At 39.8% G+C, this 5,794-nt stretch overlaps 1 long non-coding RNA gene across 1 annotated transcript; it reads left to right on the forward strand.

Annotated features, from left to right (window-relative positions):
* Nucleotides 1–219: 219 nt before the first annotated feature.
* On the forward strand, nucleotides 220–2,934 carry LOC148124103 (uncharacterized). Its single transcript, XR_015739931.1, has 2 exons — nucleotides 220–321; nucleotides 2,194–2,934. It is a non-coding gene; the product is annotated as an uncharacterized LOC148124103 (long non-coding RNA).
* Nucleotides 2,935–5,794: the final 2,860 nt, after the last annotated feature.

Genomic DNA, 5,794 nt, shown 5'->3' on the forward strand with positions numbered 1-5,794 from the left:
CCTGACAAAGAAAAAAATGGTAGAATTCATTAATGTCCATGATGATGGTGCAGATTATAAGATCTGCCTCAGCTGTCCAATGGGACCTAGCCAGACTCATTGAGTAATTAGATATTGCTCAGAATTACATTTCCAGGAAGCTTAATCATAATTTAAATTTGGAAGTAGGTTTTGAAAGAGGTAAACATGCTGTCCACTTGAAAAGTTATTCTTAGCATCAATAAACTGCCTGCATCTACTTTGGAAAGATAAAGAAAGGCATGTGAAATTACTTTCAAGAAAGTGGAAAACATGTACTTCTGAATTTAGTACTGTGACACAGTGAGTATACCCTGCAACATTTCTTCCAAAGAGACTTCAAACATTGCTAGGAAGGAGCTACTACCTCAGCAGGATGGAGCAATTTCTAATAATAGCTCTAAAATGTTTCTTACAAACAAGTAGAGACAGAGACGTAGTTTTACATGTCTTATTTTTTGCCACTTTTCTTGTACAACATTAAAATGCATAAAAAATGTGTTTCGAGATTTTAGAATTTTAGTGTACTAAAGACTCCTACTATCTCAGCAGCTGGCAACCCCTGGCCAGTTTTAGGTTAGGTTCCCAGGCTGTAAAATAGACAGAACTTTAAAATATTTGGTTTTTCTATCATGTTTGATTCTGTAGAAAAGGAAAGATTAAACCTGCTAGTTACTCTAATTTTACTTGTAAAGTCTGGCTTTGAACCAAAAGAAGAAAAATGTTGGAAGGGTGAAATGATTGGGAACAGTAGGCTTGTTATTTTGCTGGATGAAAAGAATGAATTGCCTCCACTGCCCTCTCACAGTCACTCTTGTGGCGTTCGGAAAAGACTGAGCTGAAGTCTTCACTCAGGTCCGTGTTTCCAGCAGGAATACGGACTGTTCCTATTGGCTGATGCCGTTTGACAGCTGGCTATAAAAGGGAGCTGTCAAACAGCATCAGCTGTTGTCTGCCAGCTGGCTGCCTTGTTAGCGCGGCAGCCGCGGCAACCCTTTATTGTTACAATAAAGTAAAGCTGAAGTTTGCTCTGTGTTCACCTCAGGTTATTCCGCCGCTCTACAACACTGGTGATGAGGGCGGGATACATATAAAAGGCGACTGGGCAAAGAATCGCTAAGCGAAGTCACTACAAAAAAGAGCCAAAGTCACTACCGAGCTGAATGTCACTTTAAGAGCTTACTGTCACTATTCGCGAGCGCGAATTTCAACTTTCCTTGGAAGATCCGGCACCGCTGAGTCAAGATGACTTTGAACCCTGCATTCTTGCCTTTCAGACCAACAGCAGAAACATGGGAATCCTACAGAAACTGATTTGACTGTTTCCTAGATGCCATAGACCCCACTGACATTTCCGACCATAGGAAAAAGTCCTACTTTTAAAGTTTTTGAGGAGCCACAGTATTTGACACTGCTACAGCATTATTGGCTCTGGTTCAATTAAGACTGTTCCATGGGAAGAATTGAAGGAAATTCTTTCCAACCACTATTCCCCTAAGCCATCCCGAATTGCCAGGCGTCATGCTTTTAGGAGACGGATTCAGGCTGAGGGAGAGACTATTACTGAGTACATGGCTACCCTACGAACAGCTGCCTTGCATTGTGGGTTTAGAGACTATCTGGAAGACATGTTATTAGACCAACTAGTTTGTGGAGTCAGGGATTTAAGGCTACAAAGGCGTCCATTGGCTAAAGGGGATTTAACCCTTAAATTAGCAATTGAAGAGTCTCAAGCTGCTGAACTATCTGCACTTTCAGCAGCAGAAATTCAGGGAAATCCAGTTAGCCAGAGCAGCTCAGCCATCTATTATGATGAAGCCTCCACAGAAGAAGGCTATGAAGAGGCTAATGATGTAAATTGCCTCAGGCAGCAAAAAAAAAAAACAGTCAAAGGGAGAACAGGCCAAACCCCAATCTACCTCCACGGCCTCAGCCCATTTATCTAAGCTGTGGGGGAAACCACCTCAGGGCATCCTGCAAGTTCAGGAATGCCATTTGTCTAAAATGCCAAAGATAGGGTCATTTAGCCAGGATCTGTCAAGCAGGAAAGACTTTTGCCCAAAAGCCTCAGACAACCCAACATTTCCAAAAACAAGTTGAAGACTGTTTTACCTGCTATCAAGCCAAGCTGACTAACAAAGGCTCTAACAAAATCAGTGTTTTTTTTTTCTATAGAAGGGAAACCTTGCAGGATGGAGGTTGACACAGGCTCAGCACTGTCCATCATCTCATGGAGCACCTTGAAACAACTACTTCCCAGAATGGCTAAGAAAAAGCTTCATGGCTGCCAGTTAACCCTACATGACAATCAAGGCAGAACCATCCCAGCTATCAGAAAAGGCAAGTTTTTTGTTCAATTTCAAAATTTTAAAGGTCACTTGCCTTTAGTGGTAGTGGATGGTGCCCTCCCTAGCCTGTTGGGGTTAGACTGGTTCCCTGCCCTTGGCCTCCATATAAGCGGAATCCACTCTATTACAAATGCTGAAGTGGACACCTTGTTTAATGACTATGCTGATGCAGCCATCTGTCCCTCGCCCAGAGACGCCTGAAGCCGAGACGCCAGTTTCGTCGGCACCAGAGGTTGCCCAACAAGCAGAAAAGTTCCTTCCAGCAGCAGCTTTGTCAGAACCTAGAAGATCTGGCTGCCTGCGCAAGTGCCCGGGTAATCTGAAGGACTATGCATGCTCCGTTCTGGGGGAAAGGAGTGTGGCATTCGGAAAAGACTGAGCTGAAGTCTTCACTCTGGTCCGTGTTTCCAGCGGGAACACGGACCTTTCCTATTGGCTGATGCCGTTTGACAGCCGGCTATAAAAGGGAGCTGTCAAACAGCATCAGCTGTTGTCCGCCAGCTGGCTGCCTTGTTAGCGTGGCAGCCGCGGCAACCCTTTATTGTTACAATAAAGTAAAGCTGAAGTTTGCTCTGTGTTCGCCTCAGGTTATTCCGCCACTTTACAACAACTCCAGTTAGATATCCTGTTGTCAGAATATTTTACTTGAGAAATGCTTAGGACTTTTTTCATGCTTCAGAAGATAAGGAATGTTTTGCTGAGTGCCTGTTATAGTGAGAACTGATGAAAAACTCCATGTAAGAAAGGCTTTGTCTACTTTCCCAGGAAAAACTAGTCTTGCTTGAGGAAATTCCATCCCTGTCCTATTGTCCCCATTTATTCGTACCTATTTCCTGTATTCTTATTCATATTTATACTTATATCTGTTATCTTGTAAGCAACTGACAAATCAAATAAATAAATAAATAAATTAGTTGCAGATAAAATGTTGGGAGGAAAAGAGCTTTGTTATGACCCAATTTGAGGCACCTGGTATAAAACACAATGTGAGTATCTGCTCGGTGCAAAATCCAAATTAAAGCATTCCCAACAGATGCTTGCACACAGCAAGGAGTTCATTTCTTCCTTGGATAAATGGTTTGACCTATTCTTATTATTAGGAGATCAGCAGGGATGATGGTGGTGTTGGTGTTGATCAAAATCTTCCCTCCTATCATTCAGGAAAAGGCAGCATTTTCTACCTTGAGAATCCCAATTCTCCAGCTTGGTGATAAAAGGCCTTCTGGGGATGTGCTGCCATAACAGAATAACGGAATAGCAGAATAAGAGAGTTGGAATGGACCTTGGAGGTCTTTCTATATGATCTTTCCATGGCTCTTTGTGCCATTTGTAGCTTTTGTATCAATTGTGAGATTAGTCCATTGTGTCCATGTTACATTGACATAGGTTAGAGTAGGCAACACACACTGATAAAAAATCTTTCTCTTCGGGCATAAAGGAGTTCTAGAAAATTAAGCTTAGCTTGCTGAATGCCTGTCAGCCATATTTAACACGCCGTTCAATTTCCTTTATTGTATCACCTTCTATATGGCTCCATTGGCCAAGATATATGTAGTGGTCTGCTATATCTAATTCTTCTCTATATATTTTTCTTTCTTTCTTTGGGTGTGTGTGTGTATGTGCATGTGTGTGTATATGTGTGTGTGTGTGTGTATGAATGTATGTTTGTATGTATAATATGGATACATATAATGAAATATAAGACTCATTTATATAAACCATTTTGAATTAAAAACATGACAGTTACATAAATATATTCAAAATTTATATTTATGGAAGGGGGAGGAGCTTGCGCCGTGGCGATACGGTCTGCAATCGAGCTCCTCGATTGCAGCCGATATCTCCGCCACTGGCCGGTCCAACGGACCTACGCTGTCCCGTAGGGACAGCCATCGTGAAGAGCATATCCTGAGGATTCCGGGGATACCGCAAAATCCCTGGAGAGCCCGGGTGAAGCTCTTCTTGCCAGCGGCGGAGAGGCAGCCCCCATGCTGCTGAGGCCGGGGCGGCTCCAGACGGAAAGAGTTTGAGAAAGAGTTTGTCGGTTGGGTGAGAACTTCTTTTTTTTATTTAATTTTTTGAATTTTGAAAGTTTACTCTAATTATCTGAAGAAACCTGTGTGATTTTTGTTTTGTTTTTTGACAAAATTGACTTAGCGGCGTTTTTTAGGGAAACGTCAAAGAGAGAATCCATTTTTTTCTTTTCTTTGCTTCCGGACTCTATTGTTATTTATTGGATAACTGGACTGTTTTCTTTTTCTATATATTCATATGTTTTATTCTTCTTCTGGACTTTTTATTTATTTTTTTTTTTCTGGGCTAGAGGCTTCTCTTGACTTTGTTTGATTTTTCGGTTTCTGTTTTGTGTATTGCAAGCGGCTTTCCCTTAAGAGAGGAGGGGGAAAGTGAGAACTATGATACTTTGTAACACTGCCACCTAGAGGCTTGAAATATTTAAAAAAATAAAAAATAGACTCTTCTTCTCAAGGACATCCCTGATAAGATAGAGGAAAGCACTTTGTGGAATATTATTACAGGTGTCTTTCTGGATATACATGGCTCAGCTTTGAAGCTTGTGGGAAGAGAAGGGAGTTATAATTAGAGCCTTGGATAATTAAATAGAGTGCAGTGTTGTTGTTGTTTTTTTTGAGTTCTGCCAACCCCTTCACTAATATCAAGGTCCTTACTTTTAAGCTTGATTTATTTGCAAAGGAAGCCTCTGAATTTCTTTTTCACTTATATTTTATTTTGATTTAACTGATTTTATTTTTTTCTTTTGTCTATTTGGATCCTGTTTTCTCTTTTTTCCTTTTTTTTTTTTTTAATGTACATCAGTGGACTATTTCTTTTTCCTTTTTTCAATTGAGTTTTTTTTCTTTTTTTTTTTTTTCTGGCTGGACTAAGGTGTGGAATCTGAAGAAACTTATTTTCTTGGTTTTTGTTTTGTTTTTGTTTTTCTCTTTTCTTCTTCCCTTCTTCCCTTTTGGCTTTGTCTTGTTTATTATTATTATTGGGTTTTTATTTCTACTGTTACTTTTTTTATGGTTTTTTTTTTCTCTTTTTATTGGACTAAGGTCAGGAAGAATTTGAAGAATTTTTTTCTTTTTTTTTTCTTTTTTTCTCTCACTTTTGGCTTTTTATTGTTGGCCTTTTACCTTAGATTATAATTTCATATTTTTTTCTCTTTTTTTTTTGTGGATTAAAATTTGAAAAAATTTGAAGAGTTGGAACCACTTAAAATGAGTAAGAAATTTATATCTTCGGGTGCCTCTATGTCTGCTTCTGCCTCCCCACCATTTGGACAGCGCTCAATTCAGACATTGTTAAAGCAAGATAAAGAGAAAGAAAAAGAACAAGAAAGAGTATCCTTCCAGATGATTATGCAAGAATTCAAGATCTTAAGGTAAAAATGGATACTATTGAACAAA

This window comes from Pseudonaja textilis, chromosome Z (assembly GCF_049901715.1).
Source record: "Pseudonaja textilis isolate UNSWEBS1 chromosome Z, rPseTex1.2, whole genome shotgun sequence".
In the NCBI taxonomy this organism is placed as follows: domain Eukaryota; kingdom Metazoa; phylum Chordata; class Lepidosauria; order Squamata; family Elapidae; genus Pseudonaja; species Pseudonaja textilis.